Source organism: Lepidochelys olivacea (genome assembly GCF_965140295.1).
Source record: "Lepidochelys olivacea isolate rLepOli2 genome assembly, chromosome: 8".
Classification (NCBI taxonomy): domain Eukaryota; kingdom Metazoa; phylum Chordata; order Testudines; family Cheloniidae; genus Lepidochelys; species Lepidochelys olivacea.
Genome location: NC_140418.1, coordinates 91,566,235 through 91,581,456, shown reverse-complemented (window position 1 = coordinate 91,581,456; position 15,222 = coordinate 91,566,235). Strand labels below are relative to the sequence as shown.

Sequence of the window (15,222 nt, the reverse complement as noted above, 5' to 3'; positions counted from 1 at the left end):
TTTCAGATGTGCATTAGTGTTCTGGACAGAGCTCTGAGGCTTTGCAAGAGCCCGCCCAGCTATGAGCAGTTCCATGGATCACAGTCTGCAGACATATCACACATGTCCTCCTGATTCATCTTTGCCTTACACTACTAATATAACTCCACTGACTGCAAAAGAGCTACTTCTGATTTACACTGGTGCAAGAGGAGGATCTGCCCCTTAGACTTTAAGTTTAGAGAATTTAGTGCATCTGAAGGACAGACCTGAACTCCACCGGCTAAGATGGCTCATGCACCACAACATCAATGTGCTTGAACCTTCACCTGTGGCCTGATCCATAGCCCACTGAAGTCAGTGGAAAGATTCTCATTCCATGGACTTCAAAGGGCTTTGGGTCAGGTCTCTGGAGGAACCATTTCTGCGACTGACAGGCTAGTTTTTACTCCATCCCCACTCAGTCCTTGTCTTGTACTGTGTGCGACAAGCTCATCCCCACTCAATGCTTGTCTCCTACTACAACTTAGTGCTAATTTGCAGTGGATTCTTGTGTACTAGAAGCAGGAATGAGTCTAACTCTTTTCACATATGCCACTGAACAGCCTTCAGATTGGTCAAGCCCTTCAGCTACTATCAACCTGGGACACATTTGAACTAGTGTCCTAGTTCTGTATCCTGTTCTCCTCCTCTAAATCATCTAGCCCCTCATCAAAGAGATTTCAAAGATTCTGTAAGGTTTTCTTCCCCTTTGGTAAATACCTTATCAAACACTGTCATTATGAGCCTTTAATATACATTGACAGAAAACACATTATGTATAAATTTGTTAAATTGACCCTGTCTCGGGTTTTAATATTTGCAGACTTTCCCTATACTATACAATAATGGAAAACACTCAATTTTAATCCCCAGGCAGAGAGCATTTCAGCATATATAGCATCTTTGATGTTTAGTTTTACAACAAAGAATAGTGTTGAGGAGGATGAGTTCATCTGTACATTAAAAATACCTCTCATGAGGCAAGAGCATATAGAGAAATAAACATGAAAAAGTCAAATATTTGACACAGTAACTTCATTCCCTCAGTTCCCCATTTGCAAGGACAATGTACTGTCTTTTTAAAAGCCAGGCCTCAAAGAGTATTCCTTTACAATCAGATTTAACTCTCCATTTTCTGGCCCCCATTAACAGAGTAAAAAACAAAACCTAAGATCATCCTGAAGGTTTTAACTTTAACTGAATTACAAAGACTGAGATAGGTGAAATTCACTCTAGGAAAGGAGTCTGCTACCACCAGTTTTACAGATGAGTTTTACATTTACCCCTGTGACTATAAACAAAGAGATAATTCATGCCCGGTAGATGACATATTAACACAATCTCATTAACTATTTAAATAGATCACAACTTTTTTTTTTTTTTTAACCACTGGCTGTCATTTTCTCCTGCATTGCAGCAATTGCATTTAGCACTTCATTATGAAAGAAAAAGTATCATTAAAAAAGCACATTGCCAGGTTACCTTCTCATCCTTCCATCTACAAAGAAACAGAGCAAAAGAACTTTTCCCTTTCAGAAAGGTCTCTTTTCACTGCTGCAAGTCAATAGTTATAGATTCAGAGCAGCAAATGTGTGATTTCCAGCTGTTAAAGAAGTTGGTCAGCTGATCAGTGACCTTGCTTAAAAAGCAAATACTAGTTTAACTAAACAGAGGGAGCAGAACAAAAGATGAATTCATTTTCTAACAAGCTAGCACATAATTCTTACACATCCTTTCTGGAGAAACTTAAAACCCAGTCTTTAAAGTTAATTACACTTTCTGTAGATAGTGTATATTATCTCCCAATCAAAAACAAAATGCAAAATGTTTAGTCTACTGGGGAAATTTTTGAACAACATATGACCTTATCTGCCTTATCAAAAATAGGATTATTTAAAAGTCAGACAATAATTAACTACACAGTTCTTATTTCATCTGATGTTACTCATTAAAGAAATTCTTACTAGCTTCATTCTGAGCTTCAGTTCACATTCTGCAGCTTCGCTATTTTGAATATATTATTTATTCTGGTCAGCATTTCTCCCGACAAAAAATAAAAACAGTCCCCTTGATTAAAGGACAGAAGCTTTATTAGAAAACGCAACATGTTTCAATATTAATAGTTAATTCTACTTCAGTCCTACCCTAGTGCAATGAGTTATATCAGAAATATCCTTTTAAGAATTCATGGTTTTGTCTGTTGCTCACAGTCCCATAGTTACACCCATCAATCTGCTCTTCTGAGGAGCTGAAGATAAGGCAGTGAATCTATTTTACAGGACAAGAAAATCAGCAAAGTATCTTCTGTAATTACTGAACATACCACTCTATTGATTCTACACTTCAGTGAATTGCAGGTCACCATGTAGCATTTGATAACTGCAACACAGAAAGAGGACTTCTAGTACAGCAAGCAAGGCCCTCTGCAGAATGCCCTGCTGATTGAAAGGAGACACATTTAAAACTCTGATCACCCATCTCTTATCGCATTTATTGTTAGCAGTGGCAGGATACAGTGGTAACAAAGGAAACTCCTAGCATTGCTGTTCCCATTGTGCTATGCTAACCAAAGGAAGGAAAGATAGGGTGGATCAATAGGATAAGAGAAAAAACAGTTTGTCTAAATGATGCAACATTTTACATTGGGTTTATCAATGCAAAAATAAAATTCAAACAAACAAAAAACACTGAGGGAATCAAATGGTTTTAAAGATAAAAGGAAAGCACAGATGAACCTCCAGGTTCTGAGGTACATTTGGAAACATTTAAAGTGAAAGGCTTGTTTCCTCACCCATCTTTGCAATGTGAAATATCATTTCTCAAGCTCTAGGTAAATCGTAGTTTGTGAACTAACATAAAGCCCTGCAGTTTGCAGTCATTCAGTTTCATATATCTTATGCCCAGGGCCACCACAGCTGTTGAACTGAAACCAGAACATATACCTGCCCCTGAACACAGTAAAAATTGTGTCTTCTAGATTTTGATCTGTAGAAAACTGGAACTTCAGTAGAAATTGAGCTTGGGAGTAGTTTTTAAATGGTAAATTGCCATGCAATGTTGGGGCATGGTTCCTATCACAAAAGCCTACATAACACTTCGGGCATGAAGAAAAGGAGTACTTGTGGCACCTTAGAGACTAACCAATTTATTAGAGCATAAGCTTTCATTGGTTAGTCTCTAAGGTGCCACAAGTACTCCTTTTCTTTTTGCGAATACAGACTAACACGGCTGTTACTCTGAAACTTCAGGCATGGTGTACGAAATTCATCCACTTCCCAAAAGTGCCAAAACTCTCTCCTGCTCTGCAAAGACAGAATTCAAAACTGTGCCAGACAAATGAAGGGCTGGATTGTGATTTAACAATCTATGCTGAGGTGTGTAGCTGCACTGCCGCTCCAACACACCAGGGAACAAACTGACTCTCAGTTCATATCCTGGTTCCCCTTATTCCAGAAGGGAAGTCTAGTCTATAGTAGCAGATCACTTCTCTGGCTCAGCTGCACTGGTTGGCACAAGAAAAGTTAAGGTTTCCACCTGCATCCCAGCCTGTCTAACCCTCCTTGCCCACCTGTGTGGGGAGTGGGAGTATCATGCCCAAGCTGTGAGCCACAGTGTCTGTAGACCACGCAAGGGAGTTAGGGACACCTGACATTCCCTTCTTCCCCTGCATGATGATCTTGCCCTAAGCAAACAGAGAAGGTGGGGCTGGCTATGGGCTTGGTAATGGAACACAGAGCCTTTCACTGGTAGGCTTGAATCTATCCCATGTCAGAAATGACTGAAAGTTATGAGTGTCTGATCAACACTGAGGGGTCTCTGTGAAGTAAGTTTGTGGCCTGAATCCAGGTTCTTGTGCACAAGTATTTACATCACCACACTGGGATTGTAGCTGATGCTAAGAGACCATCTCAGCAGAGAGACAAGAGGTCAGAGTGATTGCACACAGATCTTACAGACGCTGTCAGGTCAAATTTGGCTGAAAATTTTAAGTTTGGTAAAAAATAAGGTATTACAAAAATTAAGGGCAAATATTTATATTAAATTATTCCATTATATTAAAAATATATTTTGGTTACAGTTTTAAGAAAAGAAGGCAAATAAACTTTCCCCTGAAGCATCTGCAACCCAAACATTGCGCTTGTGTATGAGAATCAGCAAGTGAAATTTTCTGGAAACAGAAACAAAAGTGAAACTTGACTGCCCATTTGCATTGTCCAAACAGTGAGATATGTGCACTGTTTGCACAATTAATTAAAAATAAACTAGGCACTTCAATGGCTTTGAAAATTTCACCTGTTACACATTTCATCATTAAATCAGCACACACAATGACATTATGTTGTTGCATACTGATAAAGTTAAGTCTTTGTATTTCTCTTTTACAGTTCATTAATGTGGTCGGGTGTTCAAATATAACTTCTAACTGTTTGCTTATTTAATGATTATTGCAAGTCTGTTATGTCAGATTCCACTGGTTTGCTGTATTCATGCATCCTGTGATAGGGTATGCAAAGCCCACACTGAGGAAGGATTCAGAGTAGCAGCCGTGTTAGTCTGTATTCGCAAAAAGAAAAGGAGGACTTGTGGCACCTTAGAGACTAACCACTTTATTTGAGCATAAGCTTTCGTGAGCTACAGCTCACTTTTGGGTTCAATCAGCCCTGACCTGCTGCACATGCAGAAGGTATCTGGCCTGGCAGGAGAAGCTAACAGGGCTGAACCTGGCTCAGTTGGGGTCTGGTTGAGGAGAGCAGATCTCTGGCTCTTTTTCAAGGAGAGAGCTATGGCTGGATCTAGGATTTGAGGTGACCTGATGGCAGACAAGAGCCTCCTTGAAGGAAGGCCTTATTGCAGGCCTGCAATAAGGAGCCCAAGGCAGTTGTAAAGGAAAGCAGAGGAAGTGAGTCTCCTTAGTATTCTCTGTACTGGTGGAGAAGCTTGCAGGGAGCAGAGAAACTCCTTCAGGGTCAGCTGAGAAAACTCCCCTACAGCAGAGCTAGCTGGGTGGTAGGACGTACTAAGAAGCTCTGCAGGAGCCTGGAGAAAAGGCCTTGAGAATGTGATGCTGGTACACAGTACGCCCAGGAAGAGGCTGTGGGAAAGGCCCAAGATAGGCCAAGGTAGGAAGTAGTCCAGGGAGGTAGCCAGGGAATCTGTGTACACAGGCCTTGGCCTTTTATTAAAGGGCCCTGGACCAGAACCCAGAGGAGAGGAAGGACCTCGGCTCCTTATGGGCTTGCTGATGAAGGTGGAATAGAAATCCCCCTGACACCAGAGGTAAGGATTATTGAAAATCTCTGATACAAGGAGTAAGGGCCAAAGGCCCAGCATGGGTCGGAGGGTTATTGTTTGGACTCTTTGTTTACCCAGGAAGGGCCAGGAGAATACAGGTACTGGCTGGAGGGCTGAGTCCCAAGAGGAGGTGGATCACCAGCAGACCTAAATGGCCTTTTAGTGGTAGCAACTGCGGGGAAGGCCGTGCAACTCTAGGCCCAGGCCTGGCAACAAGGGGCGAGTCATATTCTTCCATAACTGTTCCGTATATAGTCATTGTTTGCCCTTTATATATGGTGTATTTTCTGTACTATATATATCATTAATTCCAAGTATATTGTCAGACCATTTTCAATTATTTTTTCCCTTTTGAAAGACCCAGTAGTATGTTTTTATTCTAGCATCTCCTCCTCCTCAGATTCAACTTGGCTAAAACATGCATGGCTTAACCAAGCAAAACTCCAAAGGATTTGAAGTGGTGCTCCAAGTCCCTGGGGCTCCCATTCAGCGAAACACTTAAGCATGGACTTGAATCTATCCCTGCTTAGTAAATCACATAAGCCTGGGCCTAAGACCATTCAAGTCAATGAGATATAAGCATGAGATTTAAAGTTGAAGACGTGTGTAAATGGATTGCTGAATAAAATGCAGCCCTACAGGAGGTTTGGCCCAGTGTCTGATCTATATTTAAGGATCTCCAGAAGAGGTATCAGACTGTCACTAGTGGGCAAATTCTGCCCCTCTTCAGCTTGTGCTAACAAATGGGCGTAAAACAGTGCAGCAAAAATAAAGATGAAAAGTCTGACCCAGACGTGTTGCTACTGATTCTCTACCAGATGCTGCAGTTCTTTAAACTCTTGTTCTCTCGAATGCTGCTCTTTGCAGGAGTGGAGTTTATAAAATGGAGCACCCCCAGCCAGTTGTGGTCAGGTGTGTGTTTGTTCTCCATTTGGCAGTCAGCACTGACACCACTCCTATCTTCAGGAGACAGTGCTTTGATGAAGATGAAGATTAGGGACGCACAGTAATGCGGACACTAAGAGGAAGTGAGGATTTTTCTGGTATTGGCCATGAATATGTCTGCATAAGGAGACTGTGGCGGCATGAGATGTAAATAGCTGATATTAAAGAGACACACTGACAGGTAGATAGATGGGAGAAATTATCCAGTGAGCTCTTCTGCAGATTTATCCCAAATCTATGCTATGGAGCACTATAAGATCTTAGATCATCTGTCCATGTATGCGGCAGCTACATGGATTAAGATCCTGAATCCTCTTGCTTGTGTTAGTGAGCTTGCACTCTTGTTGGGTTATGCCCACAGTTCTTAGATTCTCCTACCCCAGATTGGAGAAGGGAAAAGAAAGCAGCAAAATCAAATACTTCAAGGCTTTGAAGTAAGTGATGGGACCTTTACAGCTGGATTCAGTGGCAGGGGATGGCAATGAAAGGTCTCTGTGGAGGCATTTGTGGTGTCAGAAAGCCACTGCAACCTTTCCTTTGCCAAGGAATCCTCAGGTGCCCAGGAAATGGCTGGAGAAAGGAGTGGTCAGGAGTTATGTTGATTCAGCACACCCACTGGAAGCCCTCCAAAGGAGCCCCATCAGTAAGTTTAACCTACCTGCTTAATGGAGAGCAAGGAGTGGCAACACCATCTGTTCTCCCTCATAGTGAATTTCCCCTGGGGGAAGTGAGGGCCGGGCTGATACCGGGAGATGTAATTTGCACATCTCTGTGCCAAATATCTACAGGGAATCTAGCCCTTGCTGTTTAAAGTGTTACTGAAAATCTGCTCCCTCCAGGCGGTCTGCTTGATTACACAATAGCCCAGAAGAGCTATTGTTACAAGTGGACATACCATGAACAAATATGGCCTCACAGGGAATATTTGTTACACGTATTTTCAATTCTGTTTGGATACACAGGAAGAAACATAATGCGTTTTCAATCTGTTAGGTGCAGCAGTGCAGGAGAGAAGGCAGCTATGTAGTGATGGGCTCAGATGATCCAAAATATAAAACAACATGCAGTCTGGGAATGGGCAAGAACAGTAATTTCATGGTAGAGAGAGAGAAGAAAAGTCTTGAAATTTTAGTGTGTTTACGTAGAAAGTGGCCTGGTTAAAACATACATGGCTTGTGTGGCAGGATTTTTTGATGAAGTGAGACTTAAAGACTGGAAAGATCGCTCCTGGTTCACCTATCAGTAAGTCATCACCTTCATTATTATTACACAGCACTATACAAACCTGGGAGATGGGGGGATCCCCTAGTCCAATGCATCCGATGAAGTGAGCTGTAGCTCACGAAAGCTCATGCTCAAATAAATTGGTTAGTCTCTAAGGTGCCACAAGTACTCCTTTTCTTTCAGTCCTAGAAGCTTACAACAGTCTAAGGCCCTGGTTTTGCAAATACTCATACACATGCCTAACGTTACTACTGTGTGTAGCCCTATTGAAATCAATGGCATTCCTCAGGGTAGTGGATTAAGCGCGTGTTTAAGTGTCAGCAATATCTGGGCCCAACTAATAGGATACACAGGACAACTTTTGCTGCAAGAAGGTCTGGGGAGATTAGCTTCCTAAAAGAATGAGGTAACTTTAGGGGAGGTCCTGAGGCAGACTAGACTCTCCCTTCTAAAATTGCAGCAGCATGACAGTGGCGCACTGTGGCATGCAGAAAGGCAAAGGTTCTCTTCTCTAAGCCCATGTACAGAATAAAAACATTTATAAAGAGAATCAAGTACATTACACAGTCTTCCTTCTCTGTTCTTTGGGTACTTAGTGAGACAATGTTGTCCACAGATTAGAGGAAGGGTCTAGAACTCAGAATTGCTTGGTTCAATTCCCAATGACTTTACTAACTTGCTATGACTTTACTAACATTTACTAACCTTGGACAAATCACTTCCAGCCCCATTTTCATCAGAGGGAACTCCGGTGCTCAGTGCCAGTGAAAATCAGGCCCCTCTTCTCTCTGTGCCTCTGTTTAGCCATCTGCAAAGTGGCTATAACAATGTCTCCTCCATAAGGATGTTTTGAGGATGCATTGATGTTTGTAAAGTGCTTCGAGATCCTTGCATGAAAGGTGCTAAGTAAGTGCAAATATTATGATGACGATCCATTTAGAACGCTTTTTCTTCTCATTTTAAGAGCATGTTACTGGGCTATAGTTATAGTATTCAACAAGGAAAACCTTTGCAGTCAGGCTTTAAGCAACGAGTGATGGCATGATACACTCCCCCTGCGTTAACCTATTGTATACATAATTTTCCTGGTGGTGTCAAATAGAAATATAGATCTTGGGGTGCAAACTTAATTAGTTTTTTAAAAGAAAAAATTACTAAAGTAGTGGATGGAGGTTGAGCAGTAGATGCAGTATATTTAAATTTTAGTTATATTTGATACAATGCCTCATGGAATCTTACTCTCAAAATTGTGTCAAATCAACTTGGATATGAACACTGTGACTGAGTGGAAACAGAAAGAAGGAGCAGTAACAAAAGGTAATTAATGCTAGATAACAAAATATCATCTTAGGAGGCGATATCTACTGCAGAACCACAGGGGAATCTGTGTTAGGTCACTTTTACTTAATGCCTTCATTAATATTATAGGTACAAAGTGCACATTAATGGAACTTGCAGATGATACTAAATTGGAAGGAGCTGCAAACACCAGTGGAAGGAGAGAATACAGGACATGAGCCAAAGTCCATTGAAGTCAGTTGAAAGTTTCCTGTGGACTTCAGTGGACTTTGGATCAAGCCCATAGGGAGATGAGAAATGTAGGCAGAGAATAACAAATGAGATTCAGTTTGAGAACATGCACGCTGGTTAATGTTAATCCAAAGCGCACATTCATGGGGAGGCAGAAACTCACTATCAGAAAGACAGTGGCCAACTGGAAGAATGACAAAAGTCCTTTTGTGGCTGGCAGGAATGGCTTTCAAGGAAAAATTAAGAGCTAAATACAGTATGTCTAGATATGACAGAGGGGATAAAGTCTTGAAACTGCTTGGAAGCTAAAGCTGGTACATAATGCAGCCCCTCACTTAGGCTGAAATTCACCCCTGTGCAGGGGACCAGTCCAAGAGCTATGCACTGTTTAAATCTTGCCCAATTTTAAGGATTGAATTGGTACATATTCCTTGTGCTGGACCTCTGCATGGGGTGAAGTGGGCTTTCACAGTGATGGAGAGGGCATCAGTGCTTTAGGAGTTGATGGTTGCCTGTGAATTTCATCTTGAAAGGGTTTGGGATCTGATTACATCGGAGACTGGCCCTCTCTCTATGAGCTACATATCCACAGTTGCAACCAGTGAAGAGGTTTGAGCTGGAATTCCCTAGTTATGAATGGGTGGGAGCTTCTGACTGACGGCCTCTCCACTCTCGTTCTCTTGCCCCTTTGGTGCTCTAGAGCCTTAACTTTCTGTACATACTATGAGCTCATCTTTTTGTCCCACGCACTCACGGTATGTCTACACTGCAATTAAAAACCTGGGGCTGGCCAGTGCCAGCTGACATTAGGCTTGCAGGGCACAGACCAGGCTGCAGACTGAGCCCAAACATCTACACTGCAGTTAAACAGCTCTGTAGCGTGAGCAGCATGGGCCAGCCGTGGGTTTTTAATTGCCGTGTAGATGTACCCCTAAGTACAGGCTGTCTGGGGATATGTTTTATCTCAAGTGTGGGGGTAGGGTGGGTATTTACAGCTGAGCAGTTCACTGTTTATTGTGTTCATGGCATAAACACAGAAGTTAGATAAACATAAAATACTCGTTCTAGAAGGTTGCAACGTCACACTGCTTTAGTTTGTAAAATCCAGAACCTAATACACAAGAGCCAAAAACGGAGAGACAAAGCAGGCTGCTGCCTAAGGCAGCGAGTCACAACTCAACCTACCTTGCTCTAGGATGGCTTTTTGCAGGTTGACTGCTCCTGTTGTCTGCTTCCCTACACAGCCCCCTAGCACACAAGCAGGGCCAGGAAACACCCGGCAGGTTAAAGTGGTAGCTTGTAACTTCAACACCGTTTTCAATACATCACACTCATTACTCAGCAATATTGACATTGTAAGCTCCTCTCACCACCAGTGCCAGACCATGGGATGGGGGCACCTGCTATGTAACATCCTTTGGACATTGAAAGAAATGGCCCAATTAATATCTGATGGGTGTGAACTCCAGGGAGATCTGGGAGTTCATTATAAGGGTATAACCAAGAGTGATGGAAGGAAATTAAGAAAGGGAAATATTAGGCTGAGTTTTCTGACAGTAAGATCAGTTAGTCCATTGATTAATCTTCATTCCCCTGCACTGCCGTGTTTAAAATTAGGCTGACTGTATTAGGGAATGTACAGCAGGGAACACACCCCCACAGTCAGGGAAGCGGGCTACTGGTCCAAATAGGCCAAATTCAGCCCTGGTGCAAGAGGGCACAGCTTCATTGCTTGAGGCTTCCCTGAGGTTCGTCTGTCTCACACAGGCATCTGAACTGTCCTAGGAGCCTCAAGTATTGGAAAGAACAAATGTGGCATTAAAGGCTCCGTGAGATCCTCAGTCAAGTGCAGCTCCAGCAGACTGCAGAACCATTGGACTAGTAGCCAGCTGTGTTGAATACCAGATGACTATTAGACCCCAATAAATGCAGCTTCAGTAGGTGTATGCACAAGAGATAATGACTTGGCAAATTTAACTCAAACAAATCTGGCTTGGAACTACCCCAAAAGTACTTAATCAATGAAAGGAATTGTTTTCAAAATAATATGTGAAACTCTCAAGGAGTCTTTAGGTGTTTAAATAGCCATTTAATGAGATGGCAGTAAAAGTTATGCAGATATTTATTTTACTAAAACTGGTTATTGCTGTTCGTTAAATATAGTTTATGCTCTGCCAATATTTCCATTCAAAAGACAAGTTCAAGGCAAGACACATCCTATCCAGACACTTCCCTTTTATGACTTGCCAGGGTAAGAAAAAAATCATTCAGACTCTTCCTCTAAAACCTCTTTGACGAGTGGCCACTAGTCTCTTCTGACCATGAATCAGGTAGTGTTATAAAAGCAGTGTTGGCAATTCTTGTCATGGTTTTTGAACATTCAGACATGGCAATACCATGAAGCTAGAAGCGCCAGGGCATTCTTCATCTCTTCTGACTGCTTGCCTCTGTTTTTCTAGTTACTGTACATGCTAGAACAAAGACGCCCATCATGCAGGCTTTGGAGACTGGGCCCAGCACCATCTCAGCACAACCGACACCATCATCATTGATCACACCCACTGCAAACAAACCAAGTTGGTGGCTTCTCCAAGTACATGAGGTTGTCTGCAACTTGTCCAGACCTTAATGCTCCCAGGCCTTTCTGAGGAGGTTTCCATGCTCCTGGGGGTTGTGCTGGAGTCTGTGGTGGAATGGAGACTGTGACTGCTGTTAAACAGAAAGGAGGAGGTGGGTCTAAGATCCACCCTGAAGGGAGAGCCACTTTTGCCTAAGTTGGTCTGGAAAGAGATTGATGGCCCACCTTGAGGGATGGAAAGAAGTCTTGGAGCAGTGTCTTAATTTCTTAAGAAACAACAGACACTCAGTGGATGCTGGACACCTAACTCCTCTTTGTGCCTTTCAAAATCTCCCCCTCTGTGTCTCCCCCTCTGCTCTCTCTGCGGTCTCATTTGCTGGGTACAGGGCAGCTACTTTTTCCTCGGGCAGTGGCAGTGGTCAGGGAGCTGGTGTGATTCTCACACAGACCCTCCTGTGTGCCCCAGCTCTAGGCATGGAACTTGGCAGATAGCGCACACCTCCGCTTTGGGGGCAGGCTTGCTGCAGAGAGACTTTGGAGGTCAGGGAGCCCATTCAATGAGTCTCCCCAGAGAAGAAGCTGAGTGAGGCACTTGGGACACCAAGAACTACTTACTCTACCCCGGGGCAAAAGGGGCCCAAGGATTAACTGCAGGTAGAAGACAGGGCGGGAACTAGGAAGATGTACACTCTTCACTAAGCTGCATGGATGGAGTGAAGCTCTTTTGGTAATTCCCCGGGCTGCTATTGCTTTTACCTTTTTAACAACCCTATCAGCCCTGCTTTCTCCTTTCTGCCGCAGGAGTTAATGCCCATTTCAGTTCCCTCCAGCTCTCTGACCTTTAATAGCTTGGGGGTCTGTCTACACTAAGGAAACTCGAGCTCCATAGCTATGTTGGCACAGCTATGCTGGCATAGACACAGAGTGTAGATGCAGCCTATGCTGACAATGGGGGTTTTTCTATTGGCATAGTACCGCTGCATCCCGGGACAAAGCACTCTTCTGTTGACATAGCTGCATCTACGCTGGGGATCATATCAGTGTAGCTATGTCAGACCAGTGTAGCTATGCCAATATAACTTTTGGGCGTCCTCAGCAGTTGGGCATGAGAGAGAGACGGCAAGGTACTGTGCTCAGACCCTCAGGGAACAGCTCCTTCATTCTTCCTGTGGGCTGGTCTGCACTTGAAAGTCATATCTGCATAGCTATACCGACATAACCCCCCAGCGTAGATGCAGCTGTGTCAACAGAAGAGTGCTTCCATCAGGGTAGCTAATGTCATTTGAGGAGGTGATGTTTCTGCATCTACAGAAAAACCCCTTCTGTCGGCATAGGCTCTGTCTGCACTTTGGGGCTCTGCTGGTATAGTCTCTGTAATGTAGACATACTCTGTGATTAAATAAGGGTTCCCTGCTCACTGGCCATTAGCAGTGCCCATCACTGCAGCTAATGATTATAAAGGATCCTTTTGTACAGAACACCTGAAAAAAAATTTTTTTGAACCTCCATCAATATGCAATATCCAGTGCGTTCCACTCTATTCCACAGTTGCATGAGGTTAAAAGAACAGGACTTGGCTCACTGTGTAAACCCTCTGCTCATGGTCTGTACCACTTGCCTATATAAAAGCTTGCGCACACAGCAAATTTTGCAATGTCGGAAGTCTGTGTTACAATGTGATCATTCTCCCAGCTCTGACAGATCTGTTTGGTCTTGTCTGTGCGGATGGAACCAAACTATTTTCATAGCCCTGTAAAAACCTAGTACCTATCTACAATCTCAGTTACAACTAATGTTTTTCCTAAATTCTGATATGTGATAACATTAGAATCATGGAGACACACACACAACAAGTAATTTAATGTGAGAAGGTTTTAGAAATAAGGGCCAGCTCCTCAGTTGTGAGTAGGGTGAAAGTGGCAGGAATCCTGCTCTGCAAAGCTCAGGTTCTGCTCTGTTACACCGTTGTAAAGCAAGTGTAACTTCATTTACTCCAGCTTTTTCACCAATGTAACTGAGAGCAGGATTTAGCCACAAGCAGGCAGGCCTCCGACTTCTCACAAGAATGAGACTGGCAAGGAGGTGTTCAAACTGCTCTCCTCTCTAGTCAATCATGCTCACAACTATCCTAGTTTGGGTGCTCACCTTCCTGCTGGGATTTTAACTCAGTTGTGACCTGCATCTGGGGAATTGTAGCTCTTTTTAAGGTACCAGGAGGACACTTTTTCTTTAAACTTTATTTTTTGTAGTGGTAGTGTAGTTTTATAATACAACCTCTGAGCATCCTGAAAGGCTTGCTATCCTTTCTTCCTCCTGCAGCGAAGAAGGCAAGAATGACTCTGCAGCACTGAGTTCTCATAAATTACTGACCATACAGGAGGTTTTACTACTTGTACCCATCCACTCTGCCATACAGTTCAGGGAAAAGGGAGCTGAGTCAGATGGAGAATAAGAGCAGATGCATGTTTCCACCTGTTAGCTGAGACATCAAATGGGCCAGACAAGCAAATAAGAGGCATCACAATTCAGGCTTTTAGAGTTTTGATGTGAATTGCATAACAAGTTGGGTTATGTAAATGCATGAGAACTTGTGACGGAAATGTCAGATCCTTCTGCTTACAACACAGCTGTTGAGCTTTAGCAAAATTACCAGTCTAGCTGCAAAAAGGAATCTAAGATTGAATAAGCATATAACAAGCGTAGTCTGAAAAGTTATCCCAGGACAGGCATAAGAGCCAGGAATTCCTACATTCTAATACTAGCCCTGACATTGACTGCCTGTTTGGCTGTGGGCAACTCACCTAACTACTCTGCTTCAGTTTTCCTGTCTAAGAGGTGGCTGAGAGTACTTCCCTATTGTGCTTCCCAGGGATATTGCGAAGATTGATTAGCTAATGTTTATACAGTGCTTGTCCTAAGTCTTACTGTATATCAACAACTAAGTCGTGACTTCTCTGTAAAGGCTAGCGGTGCCCTTTCCCGCCCAGGCTACCTGCCTCTCCATGACTATCTAGCAGCATTTCTGCAATGAATCATTTGGCACTGATTCCTAGAGTGTTGAAAAGTTTATGGATTCTGCACATTTTACAAAATGAGATATTTTTCCCCAAAATAAATCCCCTATTTACCAGAGGAGTGTCACAATTATTTCTTACTTCCATTTTTGCCCCTTTACCATCTTTTGGGGCTGGCAGATACAAAAGCAGGGCAGTCACTACAGGGACAAGTCCTGAACCTGCTGAGCTGATGGCAAAGCTCTCGTTGACATCCAAGGGACTAGGATTTGGCAGTCTTCCATCCCCAAAGCCACCTTGCACTCTTCGATTCAAGGTTGGTACACTAAATATGTTGCTTTTTATTTTATTTAAAATGGGCAAAGTTATTTTTTCTCCTTGTACTGATATTTTTATTTTTTTTACTTTTGCACAGCTCGGCTTGTAACATATGTCCGAGGACACCTCAGTCATGAGTTGAATGGCCTGACATTCGACTGGCTAAGGAAATGGCTTCTGATGCGTAGTCTAGCATATGCACATTAACACATTAAAGGAGACAAAGACTTTCATGGAATGTAGAAAGTCTTTCTACATTCCATGAAAGTCTTTCATGGAATTTTTCCTTTTTATAAGGAG

The 15,222-nt window shown here is 42.9% G+C and overlaps 1 protein-coding gene across 10 annotated transcripts in view; it reads right to left on the bottom strand.

Moving 5' to 3' along the window:
• Nucleotides 1-15,222, bottom strand: part of KANK4 (KN motif and ankyrin repeat domains 4) — a 56,279-nt gene that overhangs the window by 35,736 nt on the left and 5,321 nt on the right. For 3 of the 10 annotated variants that reach the window (XM_084636856.1, XM_084636849.1, XM_084636857.1), the window contains exon 1: nt 1,504-1,611. The exons of 5 other annotated variants lie outside the window; for them this stretch is intronic. The gene's annotated coding sequence lies outside the window, so the exon portion shown is untranslated. Of the gene's footprint in view, nt 1-1,503; nt 1,612-2,344; nt 2,422-15,222 lie in introns of those variants that run through there. 2 more of the 10 variants (XM_084636850.1, XM_084636853.1) reach the window with 2 other exon arrangements.